Source organism: Pan troglodytes, chromosome 12 (genome assembly GCF_028858775.2).
Source record: "Pan troglodytes isolate AG18354 chromosome 12, NHGRI_mPanTro3-v2.0_pri, whole genome shotgun sequence".
Lineage (NCBI taxonomy): Eukaryota > Metazoa > Chordata > Mammalia > Primates > Hominidae > Pan > Pan troglodytes.
Genome location: NC_072410.2, coordinates 74938563 through 74957970, shown reverse-complemented (window position 1 = coordinate 74957970; position 19408 = coordinate 74938563). Strand labels below are relative to the sequence as shown.

The following is a 19408-nucleotide window of genomic DNA, read 5'->3' as shown; positions in this document are numbered from 1 at the left end:
GGGCCGTGTCTTCATCAACTCTGTATCCCCAGTGCCTGGCACAAAGCAGGTGTCCTTTGCCGTTGGTCGAACTCATCTGAGTGGAACTGTCAGTGGTGCATGACCATAGAACAGTACAAGTTTAATTGTGGATTAGTAAAGACTCCTATGTAGAGAGAAACAACCTCAACTCAAACCAGTCAGAAGAGGAAGTAATGGTTCAATAATTGGGAAGCCCCAGGTTGGTTCTGACTTCATGCATGACTGGATCCAGTGGCTCAACACACGTTACCAGGGCCTGGTTCCCTCCCCAGCTCTTGGCTCTGTTGACTGCCCTGAAACATCCCTCTCAGGCAAGATGACCACTAGTACTGTTGGTCCTAAGTATCTCCAATTTAGCAACCTCAGTGAAGAGAGAAATTCTCTCTCAATTATCTACTTAGTGGTCTCCAGGAAGATCCTGTTTGGCCTTGATTTGGTTGTGTGCCCTCCCTCCATGAATCACTGTGGACTGTGAAAAGGAGTAGTTTGTTTGGCTATGTCATCCTGGCTTACGTGTCTGTTCCTGGGGCGAGAGTGGGGGAGGTGAGTATATACGAGCATCATGATTGACAGCTTCACAGGCCACCTGGAAAAAGAAGGAGTTACCCAAAGGAACCAGAAGAATAGATTGCAGGAATAGTGGGAGATAGGGGCTTTACCTCCCACAGGCCCCGCTGCCCATTTGGAGATAGGAGGCAGGGTCAGCTGCTCTCTCAGTGTCCTGGACTCCTGCTTGCTTTCTCTTGCCCTTCGTACTTTTCCCATGTAGACCAGAGTCCACTAACCCTCAGATTTCAAGCCACCAATCAGCAGGCTGCAAAGGATCTTGAATTTAGAAGATTTTGCTGGCCTGGAAATACATAGTGATGGAGCTTTGAAAGACAATGGGCTGGGCATAGTGGCTCAGGCCACCCATCACTTTGGGGGGCCAAGGCGGGCAGATCACTTGAGGCCAGGAGTTCGAGACCAGCCTGGCTAGCACAGCAAAACCCCATCTCTACTAAAGATACAAAAATTAAGCAGGTTTGGTGGCGCATGCCTGTAATCCCCAGCTACTCAGGAGGCTGAGGCACGAGAATTACTTGAACCCGAGACGGAGGTTGCAGTGAGCTGAGATTGCGCCACTGAACTCCAACCTGGACAACAGAGTGAAACTGTGTCCCAAAAAAAAAGAAGAAGAAAGAAAAAAACTGGCCTCACTCTGGAAAGAACGCTTGTAGAATTTGCCAGCTCTGGTCAAGGACCTACAAGCTGTTGTAACCTTCCTGTTTTTCATCCATTTAAAAAATTAGCTGGGCATAGTGGCTCATGCCTGTAACCCCAGCACTTTGGGAGGCTAAGGCAGAAGGATCGCTTGAGGTCAGGAGTTCAAAACCAGACTGGGCAACATAGGGAAATCCCATCTCTATAATTTTTTTTTTTTTTTTTTTTTTTTTTAGCCAGGCATGGTGAAGTGGGCCTGTAATCCTAGCTGCCCAGGAGACTGAGGCGGGAGTATTGCTCAAGCCCAGGGATTCAAGGCTACAGTGAGCTATGATTGCATCACTACACTGCAGCCTGGGCTTCAGAGTAAGACTCTGTCTCTAAAAAAAAAGAATAGAAAAAATTTTTAAGGTATAATTTACATACAGTAAAATTCACCCTTTTTAGCGTATAGCATTGTGAGTTTTAACTATAGTCATCCACCGCAGTTAAAATGTAAAACAGTTCCCTCAGCCACAGTTCCCTGGGCCCAGTTAGAGCCAAACTTTCCCCAGGCCCTGTCCCTGGCAACTACTGATCTGTTTTCTATCCCCATAGTTTTTATTTTTTATTATTAATTTTTTTTATTTTAGAGATGGGGTCTCACTCTCTTATCCAGGCTGGAATTCAGTTGTATGATCACAGCTCACTGCAGCCTCAAACTCCTGGGCTCAAGCAATTCTCCTGCTTTGGCCTACTGAGCAGCTGGGACTACAGGCTTGTGCCACCATGCCCAGCTAATTTAAAAAAACAAAAAACAAAGCAAAAAAAAAAAAAACTTTTTTGTAGATTTGGGGTCTCACCGTTACCATCTTGCCCAGGATGATCTCCAACTCCTGGCCTCAAGTGAGCTTCCCACCGTGGCCTCCCAAAGTGTGGGGATTACAGGCATGAGCCACCTCCCCTGTCCCTGTCCCTATAGTTTTAACTTTTCCAAAATATATAAATGGAAACATAAGGTATGAAGGTTTTGAGTTTAGCTTCTTTAATTTAGCATAAGACAATTGATACATGTCCATGATGCTCTATACATCAATAGTCATTCCTTTTTATTGCTAAATAACACTTCACTGCTGGATGTACCACATATTAGTTATGCTCTGATTTAGGTACATCTGGGTTTTTTCCAATTTTTTTCATTTATGAATAAAGCTGCTATAAACATAGATTTTCTCTTTTAAAAAATTGTTTTGGGGACAGGGACTGGTCTCACTATGTTGCTCAGGCTGATCCGAAACTCCTGGACTCAAGCAATTCTCCCACCTCAGCCTCCTGAGTAGTTGGGACTACAGGTACACACCAGCATCCCCAGCTATAAGTTTGCATTTCTCTTGGGTAAATACCTAGGAGTGGGATTTCTGGGTTTTATGATAAATGTTTAAATTTATATGAAACTGCCAAATTGTTTCCCAAAGAGACTATATTATTCTGTATGGCTACTACATTATATGAGCATTCCAGTCACTGTGCATTCTTGCCAGAACTTGGGTTTGTTGGTTTTTTTTTTTTTTAAGCTATTCTAATAGATGTGTAGTGGTATTACACTTTGGTTTTAATTTGCATTTCCCTAATGACCAATCATGTTTAACATTTTAGCAGCCGGGTGCAGTGGCTTATGCCTGTAATCCTAGCACTTTTGGAGGTTAAGCCAGGTGGATCACTTGAGCCCAAAAATTTAAGACCAGCTTGGGCAACATAGTGAGACCCCAACTCTCAAAAAAAAATTAAAAATTAACTGGGCATGGTGGTATGCACCTGTAGTCCCAGCTACTCAGAAGGCTAAGGTGAGAGGATGGCTGAAGCTGGGGAGGTCAAGGCTGCAGTGAGCCGAGATTACACTGCTACACTCCAGCCTGGAAAACAGAGTGAGACCCTGTCTCAAGAAAAGAAAAAAATATTTTTTGCATGTATTTATTTGCCATCCATATATCATCTTTGTGGAAGTGTCCATTCAAATACATTTTTTTTTTCAGACAGGTTTTCACTCTGTTGCCCAGGCTGAGTGCAGTGGGGGCGATTACCAGGTTGTTACTGGAAAGGGGTCCCAATCCAGGCCCTAAGACAATGTTCTTGGATCTCGCACAATAAAGAATTTGAGGTGAATCCATAAAGTGAAAGCAAGTTTATTAAGAAAGTAAAGGAATAAAAGAATGGCTACTCCAGAGGCAGAGCAGCCCCAAGGGCTGCTGGTTGCCCATTTTTATGGTTATTTCTCGATTACATGCTAAATAAGTGGTGGATTATTCATGCGTCCCCTTTGTGGACCATATAGGGTAGCTTCCTGACGTTGCCATGACATTTGTAAACTGTCATGGCGCTGGTGGGAGTGTAGCAGTGAGAAAGACCAGAGATCACTCTTGTAGCCTTCTTGGTTTTGGTGGGTTTTAGCCAGCTTCTTTACTGCGACCTGTTTTAGCAGCAAGGTCTTTATCACCTGTATCTTGTGCTGATCTCCTATCTTATCCTGTGACTTAGAATGCCTTAACTTCCTGGGAATGCAGCCCAGCAGGTCTCAACATTATTTTACCCAGCCCCTATTCAAGATGGAGTTGTTCCGGTTCAAACACCTCTGACAAGGTGAGGTCAGAGCCCTGGCATCAGAAAGTGGTTGACTTGCAGGTTGGTAAGAAGAATCTACTGACAGCAGAATAGATTTGAAAAGGAAAGTTTTATTAGATAGAAAGTACACTGCAGAAAAGTGCAGCCAGGCGCATCATTAAGAGAACTGAGCACGCCATGGTGGATTTTCCTTAGGGATATTTATGGACCTTAAAGCGAGAGTTTAAGGGTACTTTAGACCATATTAGTGCACATAGGTCATGATTATTGATTACATTTGCAGACATTTTGATGTCTTAATGTCAGCAAGGGTTGCACAATGAGTTTCAACATGCATGCATTCTGGAGATGTATAGAAATTCTAGTTATTTATAAATTTTGGGGAAAGAGGCCTGGAACCAGATGCTGACTTTAGGTAAAAGGGAAGGCTAATTACTTCTAAATTCCTCAGATAAGGAGTTTTGTCTCTGGATGGCCTGCTTGATGGTCACCAGGTGATCTTTGTTCTTCTCAGTGATCACAGCTCACTGTAGCCTTGACTTCCCTGGTTCAAACGATCCTCCCCCTTCAGCCTTCTGAGTAGCTGGAACGACAGGCATGTGCCACCATATTTTTTGTGGAGACGGGATCTCGCCATGTTGCCCACGCTGGTCTTGAATTCCTGGGCTCAAGCAATCTGCCTGCCTTGGCCTCCCAAAATGTTAATATTATAGGTATGAGCCACTGTGCCTGGCTCATTTCTCATCTTTTAAAGTAGGGTTGACTTTTTATTATTGAGTTTTCTGAGTTCTCTACATATTCTGGATTCAAGTCCTTTATCAGATATAAGTTTTGCAAAAAAAAAAAAAAAGCGTCTCTCCATTTGTGGCTTTTGTTTTCGTTCTTTCAACAGTGTCTTTTGAAGAGAAGTTCTTTAAGTTCTTTTGAAGAGAAGTCCAAGTTATTGATTTTTTCTTTTACGAGCTGTACTTTTGGTGTCGTATCTAAGAAATCGTGGCCTAACCCAAGCTCACAAATGTTGTATCCTAGAAGTTTTACAGTTTTAGGTTTTACATTTATGTCTATGATCCATTTTGAATTAATTTTTATGGGGCGTGAAGTATAGATTGAGATTCATTTTTTTGCACCTGGATGTCTAATTGTTCCATCTCCATTCCTTAAATACACTGTACTTTTCCCATTGAATTATTTTTGTCTGTTTGTCAAAAATCAATTGACCATATTCGTATGTAACAGGACTGCTAGGTTTGTGTGCCTGCTGCCACAGCAACAGGCCAATACACTGACAGCAAGTTTTGCAGCAGAGAAAGAGTTTAATAATTCCAAAGCGCCAAACAAGGAAACAGGAGGAATTCTCAAGCCTCAAATCCATTTTCTCTAGGTTTTCTGGGCAAAGGTTTTTAAGGGGATCATGGAGGGTGAAGGGCTAGAAAACTGGGGTCATTGATGGGTTGGAGTAAAGTGAATGAAATAATCAGAATGTGTTGACCCGGTGCAGTGGCTTACGCTTATAGTCCCAGCACTTTGGGAGGCTGAGGCAGGCAGATCACCTGAGGTCAGGAGTTCAAGACCTGCCTGGACTACATGGTGAAACCCCGTCTCTACTAAAAATACAAAAGTTAGCTGGGCATGGTGGCGCATGCCTATAGTTCCAGCTACTCAGGAGGCTGAGGCAGGAGAATCACTTGAACCCAGGAGCAGGAGGTTGCAGTGAGCCGAGATTGCGCCATTGCACTCCAGCCTGGGCAACAGAGTGAGACACTGTCTCAAAATAATAATAATAATAATCATCATCATCATCATCATCATCATCATCATCATGTGGAAACTGCATTCTTCCATGAATCAGCTTTCTGCTGGGCCCCTCAGAGCAGCTGGTATGGGTAGTTTTGTTGTATGCAAAACCCAAAGGAGAAACTCCATGGGAAACTTAGCATCTCACAAGGCCTTAGATTTCATCTACAGAATGGAAAGAGAACAGTCTTGTGACAAGGACTACCAATATCCTGGGGTAGTAAGCAAAGAGCAGCCACAAGGAAGTGGGCCAAAGAGCGAGCTGGCTTAATGATCACTGCTAACTGTGCTGCAAGCCTAGTTGAATTTTTTCCTCTCTTAATCGATTTTATAAAGTTTTCCTGGGGACAGTTGCATGCATGGATCTATTTCTGGGCTCTTTATTCTATTCCGTTAATCTGTATGTCTCTCCTTTCTCCAATATCATACTGTGTTGACTACTGTATCTTTATGTAAAATGTAGAAAGTAGAATGGGTTCAACATTATTCTTCTTTTTCAAAATTGTCTTAACTATTCTAGTTCTTTTGCCTTTTGCCTTTTTTTTTTTTTTTAATTATTATTATTTGAGACAAGGTCTGGCTCTGTCATCCAGGCTGGTGTGGGGTGGCTCAATCTCGGCTCCATGCAACCTCCTCCTCCCAGGCTCAAGCCATTCTTCCACCTCACCCTCCCAAGTAGCTAATTTTTTTTTTTTTTTTTTTTTTTTGACAGAGTTTTGCTCTTGTTGCCCAGGCTGGAGTGCAATGCCTCGATCTCAGCTCACCACAACCTCCGCCTCCTGGGTTCAAGCGATTCTCCTGCCTCAGCCTACTGTGTAGCTGGGATTACAGGCATGTCCCACCATGCCCAGCTAATTTTGTATTTTAGTAGAGATGGGGTTTCTCCATGTTGGTCAGGCTGGTCTCAAATTCCCGACCTCGGGTGATCCACTCGCCTCGGCCTCCCAAAGTACTGGGGTTACAGGCATGAGCCGCTGTGCCTGGCCATTTTTTTTTTTTTTTTTTTGAGGCAGAGTCTCACTCTGTCACCCAAGCAGGAATGCAGTGGTGTGTTCTTGGGTCACTGCAGCCTCCGCCTCCCAGGTTCAAGTGGTTTTCACGTCTCAGCCTCCCAAGTAGCTGGGATTAACAGGGTGTACCACCACTCTTGGCTAATTTTTGTATTTTTAGTAGAGACAGGGTTTCACCATGTTGGCCAGGCTTGGCCAGGCCAGGCTTGGCCAGGCCAGGCTTGAGCTCAAACTCATGAGCTCAAGAAATCCATCCATCTTGGCCTCGCAAAATGCTGGGATTACAGGTGTGAGCCACCATGCCTGACCCAATATATATTTTATTGATTTATGTATGTATTTATTTTTTGTATAAAACATGTAATTTATTGGTCTTTGTGTGGAATTAGATGCATCACCACTATACTACAACTGAGCCATTAATTTTGTAGCTTCACCAACATTAACTGGTTTGCTTTCATGACACTGCAGAGGAATCAATTCTTTCTGTAGATGTTCAAGAGAAAGGCCTTTTGAGAAATGTGCAAGTTCCTTTTGTACATTTACAAAAGCTTTATTTACTCTGTTAGCTTTTTCATCATTCATAATGTTTATCTTCTTAAGATTAGTGGTGGTCGGGCATGGTGGCTCACGCCTGTAATCCTAGCACTTTGGGAGGCCAAGGCAGGTGGATCACCTGAGGTCAGGAGTTCAAGACCAGGCTGGCCAACCTGGTGAAATCCCATCTCTACTAAAAATACAAAAATTAGGCAGGCATTATGGCAGGTGCCTATAATCCCAGCTACAAAGAAGGCTGAGGCAGGAGAATCGCTTGAACCCGGGAGGAAGAGGTGGCAGTGAGCCAAGATTGCGCCATTGCACTCCATACACTCCAGCCTGGATGACAAGAGTGAAACTCTGTCTCAAAAAAAACAAAAAACAAACAAAAAAACAAGATTAGTGGTAACTGGTTTTGCTTTGTTTTTAGCCTCAAAGTTTTTTTTCGCTGGCTATGTGAAATACATTCCTGGATTTCTGCCCTCTTAATCTCTTCTTGGCCCTTGTCAGGAATTTAAACTTGCATGCAGCTTCTTCAGCTCCAGTTGACACCATCTGTTTTTTGGGGTTTTGGTATTTTGTTTTGTTTTTTTCTGAGATGGAGTCTTGCTCTGTCACCCAGTCTGGAGTGCAGTGGCGCTATCTTGGCTCACTACAACCTCTGCCTCCCAGGTTCATGCAATTCTCCTGTCTCAGCCTCCCAAGTAGCTGGGATTACTGCCACACGCCACCACGCCTGGCTATTTTTTGTATTTTTAGTAGAGATGGGGTTTCACCATGTTAGCCAGGATGGTCTCCATCTCCTGACCTTGTGATACGCCTGCGTCAGCCTCCAAAAGTGCTGGGATTACAGGCATGAGCCACCGCTCCCGGCCTGGCCCAATCTATATTTTAGAATCAGCATACCGACTCCGTTTTTCTGTAAGGGACCACAGGCTTACAGGGGCTCCCTGATCAGAATCCACACCAGTGTTCACGATTTATCCAGAGGTAGTTCTAGTATAGGGTGAAGGAAATCAAAATATTTTACCCCAAAATATATTTCTTTGACATATTTTGAAATGGTTGCTTCAGGGCCAGCAAACAGACAGGTCCTTGCAAAGCTATTTTTTCTGGGGAAAATTTGCATCTGTAGAGAATCTCTACTAATGCAGCCAGGCCTTCCTTTTCTAGAAATTTTCCATATCTAAGAGAGATTAACTGAGTCTGACACCTTGAAAGGTCTGAAAAAAGACCTTCGCCATATGTTCATTGCGGCACTATTCACAATAGCAAAGACATGGAATCAACCCAAATGCCCATCAGTGATAGACTGGATAAAGAAAATGTGCTACATATACACCATGGAATACTATGCAACCACAAAAAAAACAAGATCATGTCCTTTGCAGGGACATAGATGGAGCTGGAAGCCATTATCCTCAGCAAATTCTTGCAGGAACTGAAAACCAAACACCATATGTTCTCACTTATAAGTGGGAGCTGAACAGTGAGAACACATGGACACAGGGAGGGGAACAACACACTCTGGGGTCTGTCAAGAGGTGGTGTTGGGGTAGGGAGAGCATTAGGAAAAATAGCTAATGCATGCTGAGCTGAGTAGCTATGTGATGGGTTGATCTGTGCAGCAAACCACCATGGCACACATTTACCTATGTAACAAACCTGCACATCCGGCACATGCATCCTGAAACTTAAAATAAAAATAAAAATTTAAATTAAAAAAAGAAAAGGCTTTTACCATCTATCCTCTCTGAGGACTGCTACCTATGAGGCCTCATCTATATAACAAAGCCATCTTTGCAAGCCAGGCCTCTTTCTTTCTCCCTTTCACACCATGTCTTGCTACTAAACATGATTTACCAACGTAAACTGTTTGGGGCCATACTCTTAGCCTGCATTCCTTTTGTAACCTCAAGATGGTATATAAGTTTCTGTATCTTATTGTTGGGTTGAGTCTTCATTCCGAAGGCTCCCATGTAAATACATTAAATAAATTTATATGTCTTTCCTTCTATTAATCAATTTGCCTCATGTCAGTAGTTTTTCAGTGAACTTTTAGGGGCCAATGGTCATGACCCCCACAAGGGTGATGGGCAAGTGCACGATTCTAGAACCAGACTGCTCAGTCTCAAATCCTAGCTCTAATTCTTACTAAAACTTGGGAAAGTTACCTGACATCCTTGTGCCTCAATTTCCTGTTCTGTAAAATGGAGAAAATGTAATGCCTATTTCATAGGATCTTTGTGAGGACTGCAGTAATGCATGAAAAACAGAACAGAGCCTGGCATGTAGTAAGCCCTTGATAAGTGTCAACTATTATTTGCCTTATCTTTACCTATCTCAGTTTTTCTCCTTCTCTTCTTACCCCTGATAAGTCTGCAACTGTTAAATGGCTGATTTTTCTTTTGAAGACACTTCTTAGGCTTTTAAGTCATTTAATAGTCAGCTTACCACATTGCCATGGCCCTCCTGGAAGATCCATATACAGATGGCCTCCAACTTATGATGCTTCAACTTACAGTTTTTAGACTTTATAATAATGTGAATTTGATATACATTCAGTAGAAACTGTACTTTTCCCAGGCTAGCCATATGTGGTATGATACTCTCTGAAGATCCTGGGTAGCAGCGATCACGAGGGTAAACAACTGGTACCCTACAGTGTACTGTGTTCCCAGTGTTTGGGGATATTGTGTTTTATGCTTTCACGTCTCATTATGTCTGCAAAATGCCCATTTGTGTCTTCTGCCTCTGGTGAGAAGAGGAAGGCAATTACCCTTGAGATGGAACTCAAGATCTTAATTCCTCAGCATGAAGGTGGTAAGGAAGTAATGGCCATCTCAGGCAAGTTAGGACTTTCACATTCCATAATTTCCACCTTCTTAAAGGAAAGAAGTGCATAAGTGATGTAGTGAAATGATCAGCCTTGGTTAAATCCACTGTCATCACAAAGAAAAGAGGTGAGCTGACTGATGATATGGAAAAATTACTTGTCATGTGAATGGAAGACCAGATACAGAAGCACATGCCACTTAGCCTTCTGATGATCCAGGCTAAGGCAAGAAGACTTTTCAATACTTTAAAAGAACGTGCTGATGATCCGTTGGATATGTAAAAGTTTATAGCAAGTCATGGGTAGTTCCAACACTTCAAAAGTTGTCATCATTTTCATAATGCAGAGGTCAGCAGTGAGGCCACAATTGCAGATACTAAATGTGCCAAAGCTTTTAAAGAAGAGCTGTGTAAGATAATTGTAAATAAGAAATACTTGTGAGAGCAAATATTTAATGCCAATGAAACAAGCTTATTCTGGAAGCATATCCTAGAGCATCCATACATTCATCAAGAGTACAGGAAGATGCCAGGATTCAAGGCATTCAAAGACCTTATAATGCTGTTTTGGGGTGGAAATGTTGCATGGTTCAAATTCTCCACTTGGAGAACCCTAGAGCATTCAAGAATGTGAATAAGCATATACTTACTTCCTTTTTATTATTGCCATAACAAGAAAGCCTGGATTACAAGCCTTGAAAACAAGTCAGCACTGTTTTCAGACTACTTTTTGAACTGTGTTATGCTATTGACAAGAGGATATCGTAGGCAAAACAGCATCTGATTCAAGATTCTTCTGATCTTAGACAATGTTCCAGGGTACCCACACCATATCATCAACACGCATCCTGATGTAAAGGTTGTGTATTGTCACTGAACACAATTACACTCATTCAGCCAAAGAACCAAGGTGCAATAGCTGCATTCAAAGCATACTATTTATGCCAAACGTTCACATAGGCTGTTGAAGCAGTGGAATCTGGCCAGACTCTCCAAGAGTTTTGGAAAGGTTTTAACATTCTAAATACTATCTGGAACATTGCTTCAGCTTGGGAAGAAGTCACACAGCAATGCATGAACGGCATTTGGAAGAAAGTTTAAAAGACATATGTTGAACACATTCAAAGGCTTTAACAAAAATTCTGCTGTTGATGAAATAGTAAGTAACAAGATATTAGTGCTTGGGAAACAGCTAGAATTAGACATCAATAAAGAGGATATTCATGAGCTTGTTGGCACTGAGGCTGAAGAGCTTTCTAATAAGGAACTGATCAAACTGGGGGAAGAAATACGTGAAGAAGCTGAGGCAGAAGAAGAAGAAGTTATACCTGAGGCACCAAGAACATTCACAGCAAAGAAACTGGAGGAGGCGTTTGCTACTATCAGCAGTGGGGTATAAACCTTAGAAGAAATGGATATCAGTGGATCCATTTTCCACACAATCTTTACTGAAGATTTGTAAGAACTGACAGGGAGTTACAACATGCTCTAGCTTGCTATACAGAAATACGTAATGAAAAGAAGAAACAAACTTTACAGTCAAAACTTAGTATCTTCCTGAAGAACAGGATGCCTGCTAAACCAACAATAAGTGTCCATGCCTCAGTGCCTTCTGCCAGCTATTCTCAACCCTCATCAGAAGAGAGAGAAATTTATCACCTTGTCACTGTAGCATCCCTATCATCCAGCAATTAATTTTAGTTGAATGCTTCAAACATTCTTCAAGCCCAGTGTGCTTTCAGCTATGCACATTAATGGTGAGGACCCATACAAGGATTCTGTCTTTCACTTTCAGTACAGTGTTCATAAATGACATGAGCTAGGCCAGGTGCAGTGGCTCACACCTGTAATCTCAGCATTTTGAGAGGCCGTGGCGGGTGATCACTTGAGGCCAGGAGTTCGAGACTAGCCTGGCCAACATGGTGAAAACCTATCTCTACTAAAAATACAAAAATAAGCTGGGCACAATGGTGTGTTCCTGTAATCCCAGCTACTTGGGAGGCTGAGACAGGAGAATCATTTGAACCTAGGAGGCAGAGGTTGCAGTGAATCGAGATCGCGCCACTGCACTCCAGCCTGGGCAACAGAGTGAGACTCCGTCTTAACAAAAAAATAAAAAATAAAAAATTACAGGAGATATTCACACTTTATTATAAAATAGGCTTTGCATTACATGATATTGGCCAACTATAGGCTAATATCTGAGCACAGTTAAGGCAAGCAGGCTAAGCTATGATGTTTGGTAGTTTAGGTGAATTAAATGCGTTTTTTACTTATGATGGATTTATCAGGACATAACTTCATTGTAAGTCAAGGAGCATCTCTATAGATTTTTTTTTCGCCTTAGTTATTCATTCTCAATAATTACATATTACAGAAAATCTGCTTTGTGAGTTATACAATTTGGCTGGTAGTGAAAGGTGACCAGCTGAGTTCTGATTACCGTGTCCCACACCACCACACTAAAGGCCAGGGTACATGTATGACCCCAGAATTGTCTGACAAGCAAGGCCTGTTCTTCTCCTCTTGGATTCATTCCATTCTTCCTCCATTCGCTTGGGATATCCCCAATGGAGGGGACTTGATCTGTCTGGTTTCATCAGGGAATCCTCAATATTGGAAACTCCTTCTTTCATAGGACCAGGAGTTGTCCAAGAGTAAGGTCTCAGTGCTTCAAATCCATCAGAGATTTCCCAGAGAGGTATTTCCATCTGTCCACTGGAATGGGATCGTTGAAGAGTGGGGGCTATGTCTACTCCGAGGCTGAATACTTTTTTTCTAAATACTTTAATATTTTTACCACTGTCAACATAAAACAATCAAGAGGCTCAGACTCTAATCTAAAGGGAGTTTATTCAAGCACAAAGTGTAAGGACTGCTGCCTGGGAAGCACAGATTCCAAAGAATGAAAGAAAGTCAGTGTTCTGAAGTGTAGAAGTTTGGAATTGTTTACATAGATAAAGTTTAGGGAAACTTAACAGAATTTCAACATCTTTCTGTTTTTGTTTTGTTTTGTTTAGAAACACCCTGTTGCCCAGGCTGGAGTGCAGTGATGCAATCATAGCTCACAACGGCCTCGAACTCCTGGGCTCAAGCCATCCTCCCGCGTCAGACTCCCAAGTAGCTGGGATTACAGGTATGCACCACCATGCTTGGCTTCAACATCTTTCTATATAAGGCTTAATGCGTAGTTACAATGATTCTATTAGCCAAGGGAGACTTTTCCTTTTGGGAAAGGTATTGTTAACATCCCACAGTGAAGATGTAAATCATGGGGTATTTTGCACCATCTGGTCTCAGTTATGTACAGGACAATGAAAGAGGCAGTAACTCTACAACATTTTGTGATTTGTGATTGGAAGTGGAGAGGTCTAGTCTCTGATCTCTCCTAGTCATTTACAGAATAAGAACAATGAGGAAGAGAGTTAATCTATAATCTAAGAAACAGAATGGTAATCATGCTATGTGACTCAGTCTCCAGGGCTTATGGCAAAATAAATTTAGGTGGCCCTGAAACTTTATTTTCTTTTACATCATCATAGTTCTAAAATGGATTGCTTTTCCCTGACTTCTTTTTTTTTTTTTTTGAAATTGAGTTTCACTCTTTCACCCAGGCTAGAGTGCAGTCGCGCGATCTTGATTCACTGCAACCTCCATCCCCCGGATTCAAGCAATTCTCCTGCGTCAGCCTCCTGAGTAGCTGGGATTATAGGTGCCCACCACCACACCCAGCTAATTTTTGTATTTTTAGTAGAGATGGGGTTTTGCCATGTTGGCCAGGCTGGTCTCAAACTCCTGACCTCAAGTGATCCACCCACGTCAGCCTCCCAAAGTGCTGGGATTACAGGCATAAGCCACCACGTCCAAACTTTCCTGCCTTCTTGAAAAGAATTCACTGAGTATCATTTAACCTTTCTTTGATAATTGAAAGCTATAGTCATATATACCAATGGCTGTAGAGTGATGTCGTGATTGGGGCCATGTAAAGCATGCAGGTTGTTTATGCTGAAGGCAACCAAAAATATGCCACCCCAAAATATACTTCTTTGGCATATTTTGAGATGGCTATTCTGAGGGGCTGCAAACACGAGAATAGTCCTGAAAAACTGTCTTTTGTGGGGGAGACTTGCATCTGTAGAGGAAATCAACGTTAGTGGAGTGAAGTAAACAGCAGATGCAAACAGGCTTTCTCTGAAGCCCCCTTATCCGAATTTAGGAAAGGCTGACTCACAGGAAAAGGAGAGCAAAGGTCTGGCAGACACCTTACCCCAGGCTGCCACCTATTTTTTCTGAGAGCTGCTACCTTTTGGGGTTTTATCTGCATAAAAAGACAGCCTTTCCCTGCCTTGCTTTCCTCCCTTCATTGTTCCATAACCCATGAGGCTACCTCCATCCCAAGAGTCCCCAAACCCCTATCATTTCTGTAATCTCTGAATGGTATTAAAACTTCAGCCATCTGACCCCTCCTTTGAGTCTCATACTGTGTGTATAGCTCCTATGATCATATGCACATTAAGTTTGTATACCTTTTTCTCCTATTGGTCTATCTTTTGTTATAGAGGTATCCCAGCTAAGAAGTTATTAGGATTGAGAAAATAAGTTATATTTTTTCTCCCTTTCAATACCCTGCTGTAAGCTGAAAATAAATTTCTTTTTTCTTTTTTCTTTCTTTTTTTTTTTTTTTTTTAAGATGGAGTCTCGTTCTGTCACCCAGGCAAGAGCGCAATGGCACAATCTTGGCTCATTGCAACCTCCACATCCCAGGTTCAAGTGATTCTTGTGCCTCAGCTTCCTGAGTAGCTGGGATTACAGACATGCACCACCACGCCTGGCTAATTTTTGTATTTTTAGTAGAGACGAGGTTTCACCATGTTGGCTGGGCTGGTCTCAAACTCCTGACCTCAAGTGATCCACCTGCCTTGGCCTCCCAAAATGCTGGGATTACAGGTGTGAACCACTGTGCCCGGCCTGAGATATTTTTATATGGCCTTGCAAAGCTGTCTCTTGTGGAGAAAATCTATATTCTGTAGAGAACCCCCTCTCCTTTGCAAGTTTTTTCCTGATCCAGGAAAGAATTAACTAAGAGTCTGGCACATCTTAAGGCCTCATAAAAGACATTTACTATCTATTCTACAAATAAGAACTTTGGTCTCCACAACCCGTTAGGCCAGGTTGCACTGTGTTAGGGCATTCTTGCATTGCTATAAAGAAATACCTGGCCAGGCGCAGTGACTCATGCCTGTAATCCCAGCACTTTGGGAGGCCAAAGCAGGTGGATCACTTGAGGTCAGGAGTTCGAGACCAGCCTGGCCAACATGGTGAGACCCCATCTCTATTAAAAATACAAAAGTTAGCTGGGCATGGTGGCAGGTGCCTGTAATCCCAGCTACTTGGGAGGCTGAAGCATGAGAATCACTTGAACCCAGGAGGTGGAGGTTGCAGTGAGCCGAGATTGTGCCACTGCATTCCAGCCTGGGCAACATGGCAAGACTCTGTCTCAAAAAATAAATAAATACATAAATAAATACTTGAGACTGGGTGATTTTTATATATATAAAAAAGAGGTTTAATTTGCTCATGGTTCTGTAGGCTGTACAAGCATGGCACCAACATCTGCTGAGCTTCTAGGGAGGCCTTGGGGAGCTTTTACTCATGACAGAAGGCAAAGCAGGAGCAGGCATGTCACATGGCAAGAGAGGGAGCAAGAGCCGGGGGGAGGGGCGTGATGCCATACACTTTTAAACAACCAGGTCTCTTGAGAAGTCACTCACTATCGTGAAGACAGCACCAAGCCGTGAGGGATCCACCCCCAAGACCCAAATGCCTCCCACCAGGCCCGACTTCCAACATCGGTGATTATATCTCAACCTGAGATTTTGGGGGACAAATATCCAAACTATTTCAACCCCTTATCTTAACCCAGACACTCCTTTCTATTGATTGCAGGTCTTTAAATAATAACCCTTTCAACCAATTGCCAATCAGAAAATCTTTGAATTTATCTATGACTTGTGAGCCACAGGTTCATGCTCTCCCACCTTTCTGAATCAAACCAATGCATAACTTACATGCATTGATTGATATCTTATGTCTCCCTGAAACATATAAAACCAAGTTATAATCCAACCATCATGGGCACATGTTCTCAGAACCTCTTGAGAATGTGCCTTGGGCCTTGGTCACTCATGTTTGGCTCAGAATAAACCTCTTTAAATATTTTACAGAGTTTGACTCTCTTTGTCGACACTGCCCTAATGTCTTGAAGGAAACCAAAATATTCCAGTCCAAAATACACTTCTTTGGCATATTTCCTCTTTTTTTTTTTTTTTTTTTGAGGTGGAGTTTCACTCTTGTTGCCCAGGCTGGAGTGCAATGGTGCCATCCCGGCTCACTGCAACCTCCGCCTCCTGGGTTCAAGCGATTCTCCTGCCTCAGCCTCCTGAGTAGCTGGGATTACAGGTGCCCACCACCACGCCCAGCTGAATTTTTTCATTTTTAGTAGAGAGGGGGTTTCACCAGGTTGGCCAGGCTGGTCTCGAACTCCTGACCTCAGGTGATCCACCTGCCTCGGCCTCCCAAAGTACTGGGATTACAGGCGTAAGCACCGCACCTGGCCCTCTTTGGCATATTTCAAGATGGCTATTCAGAAGGGCGGAAATACACAAAGAGCTTAAAAGCCATCTCTTTATGAGAAAGATTTGCATCTGCAGCAAGAATCTGCATTGATGCCACCAGGCTGTTTCTGAAGCCCTCCCCTATCTGGATCTGGGCAAGATTAGGAAGTCTGACACCTTAAAAGTCTGAAAGAAACATCGACCTTCTATTCTTTCTGAGGGCTGCTACCTGTAAGGTTTCATCTGCATAACATGTTCTCCCTATCCCAGAACGTGTTTTGCCACAATCCAAGGTGGCATTCCTTCTGTAACCTCAAGATGGTACACAAGCTTCTGAACCCCATGAAAGGGTGGGAGTAATCACTCTGTGGTTCTCCTTGTGCACATTAATAAATCTGTATGTCATTTCTTCTGAGAAAAGAAAAACAGCTGACAGAAGTCTGAGCTCTGTGAGGTATGCAGGTCCAGAGAGACACGAGTATGGGACTTCAGTTACACCTCACCACATGCGTCCATGTCTGAGGGCAATTGCTTAAAGTCATTTTGTTCCTGATTAGCTGCCTCATCCATTATCTTCATGTCCCTGGACAAAGGACAATGGATAGCCAATCAATAGCTTATGTTATTTAAATGTAAATTCTTGGTAAAGAATTTAGGAACTCCCTCTTCTTTTCCTTTAAAAATCAACTCGTATCTGTTGCTAATCAGAGGGCAACTTGAATCTATGCTCCCAGGTTGGAGTCCTCAAGCTTGGCCCAAATAAACTCTATTTACATTATGTTGGCCTCAGCTTCTTCCTTTTAGGTTGACAAATCTGGTGAAATTGGCAGGATTCAAAGTAACTCCCCTCAACCACCCTGTGTTTCTCTCTGAAAGGGATACTGGGTACCAGCATGAACATTCCCTCCAGTGTCCCATCTGGTGTTTTGGGTGAGTTCTCCTGAATTAGAACCTCCCACTCTTTGATTGAAGGTCCAAACGTTGTTTGAACTATTTTTCAAACCCTCTCTGTCCTGGGGAGAGCTTCAGGCTTTGCCTTTGAACAGGACCTCTGAGTAAAGAGCTCTTCAGGGAACTACCTTTTTTCTCCCTCTGCCTTGGGATCAGGGGTTCTGGTCAAAGTTTTTCTACCCCTGTGACACAGCAGAATTTTTGATCAAAAGATTGACAGTTAGGTACTGGTGGTTTGTTGGGGCTCAGAAACCAATACCCCAAAAGATAGCATTTTGACAGATTGAAATTAAGAAGCCTCAAGGTCTCTCTGACCTCTCCCTCCCACCACTGTCTCCCCTGTAGAGGTTGAAGTTCCTTTATCTGCTTAAGATCCAGACCCACCAAGGAGAACGATTGTTTTTTGCTTCCCCTCCCTGTTTTCTCATTATCTATTGCAGAAAATAAGACCAAGGCGTAAACACACCTGAACAGACCCGTTTTAATGACAGTTTCCAAGGATCATTTAAATTTCAAAGCGAACTATTTACAAGTTCATCTCTGTTGCCAGATCCATTCATTCTCCCTAATAATCCCCTCAACAGAATTCTTCTTCTCCCCACCTCCATAGCCTGTTTTGCCAGGATCGAAGTCCCCATTCTTTCTGTAACCTCAAGATGGCATATAACCTTCCATTTGTGGAGAGTTCTTAGCGTGAGAGAGAGAGAGAAAAACAGGATGGTATCTGAGCTTCTGTACTCATTAGGAGGTTGGGTCTTCATGCTGAAGGCTCCTGTGTATACACGTCAAACAAATCTGTATGGCTTTTCTCCTATTAATCAATCTGCCTTATGTCAGTGATTTTTCAGCAAACCTTTAGGGGACCAAGGGCTTTGGCCCCCATAGTTTCATAGAGCATGCTTTTAAGATTGCAGCTCAGCCAGGCACGGTGCCTCACATCTGAAATCCCAGCACTTTGGGAGGCCAAAGTGGGAGGATTGCTTAATCCCAGGAGTTCGGGGCTGCAGTGAGCTATGATCACGCCACTACGCTCCAACCTGGCCAACAGAGCACGACCTTGTCTCAAAAAAAAGAAAAAAAAAAAGGTGGCTGCTGTTTTCCATCACTTGAAAATGTGGACTTAGCCTTTCATTTGTTACCAGTTCCTGTTAGTTCCTAACTGAAACGTGTACCCCCTTTTTGCTCTTCTGGACACGTATAACACGTCTGGTTTCCCATGCCTTGATCACTGTGCTGCCACATGGTAGTTAGAGACAGTGTGAGACACGTCACACTTTGACCTTAAACACATTCCCCCATTGGCCACTTTTGAAAAGTTCTTAAATTATGGGAAATCAGCTTCAAAATCTAAGCACTCTTTTTAGAAATACCAGCTGGATTTATGTATAACCCTTACAGGTGTCTTCTTGTAAATATCTAGGAAAAGTGGGCTCGCTTAACCTGGGACACTCAAAAGCAGCAGAAGCCAAAGTAGGGATCTTCTGAAATGTCTGAAATAATTCAGCTGGGTGCCATGGCTCACACTTGTAATATCGGCATTTTGGGAGGCCAAGGTGAGAGGATCACTTGAGCCCAGGAATTTGAGACCATCCTGGGCAACATAGTGAGACCTTTTCTCTACAAAAAATAAAAAAATAAGCGGGAGGATCACTTGAGCCCCACAGGTCGAGGCTGCAATAAGCCGTGATCACACCACTGCACTCCTGCCTGGGTTGACAGAGTGAGACCTTTCCTCAAAAAATAATAATAATAACAATAATTCATTTGCATTCACAACTAGAAAAAAAGCTGGTTTTAAAACCAGACACACTGAATGGGAGACCTAATTTATGTTTTTCCTGGCTG

At 42.8% G+C, this 19408-nt stretch overlaps 1 pseudogene; it reads right to left on the bottom strand.

The window, feature by feature from the left end:
• Positions 1-7031: 7031 nt before the first annotated feature.
• Positions 7032-7718, bottom strand: LOC100609180 (ribosomal biogenesis factor-like; annotated as a pseudogene).
• Between the last annotated feature and the right edge of the window lie 11690 nt (positions 7719-19408).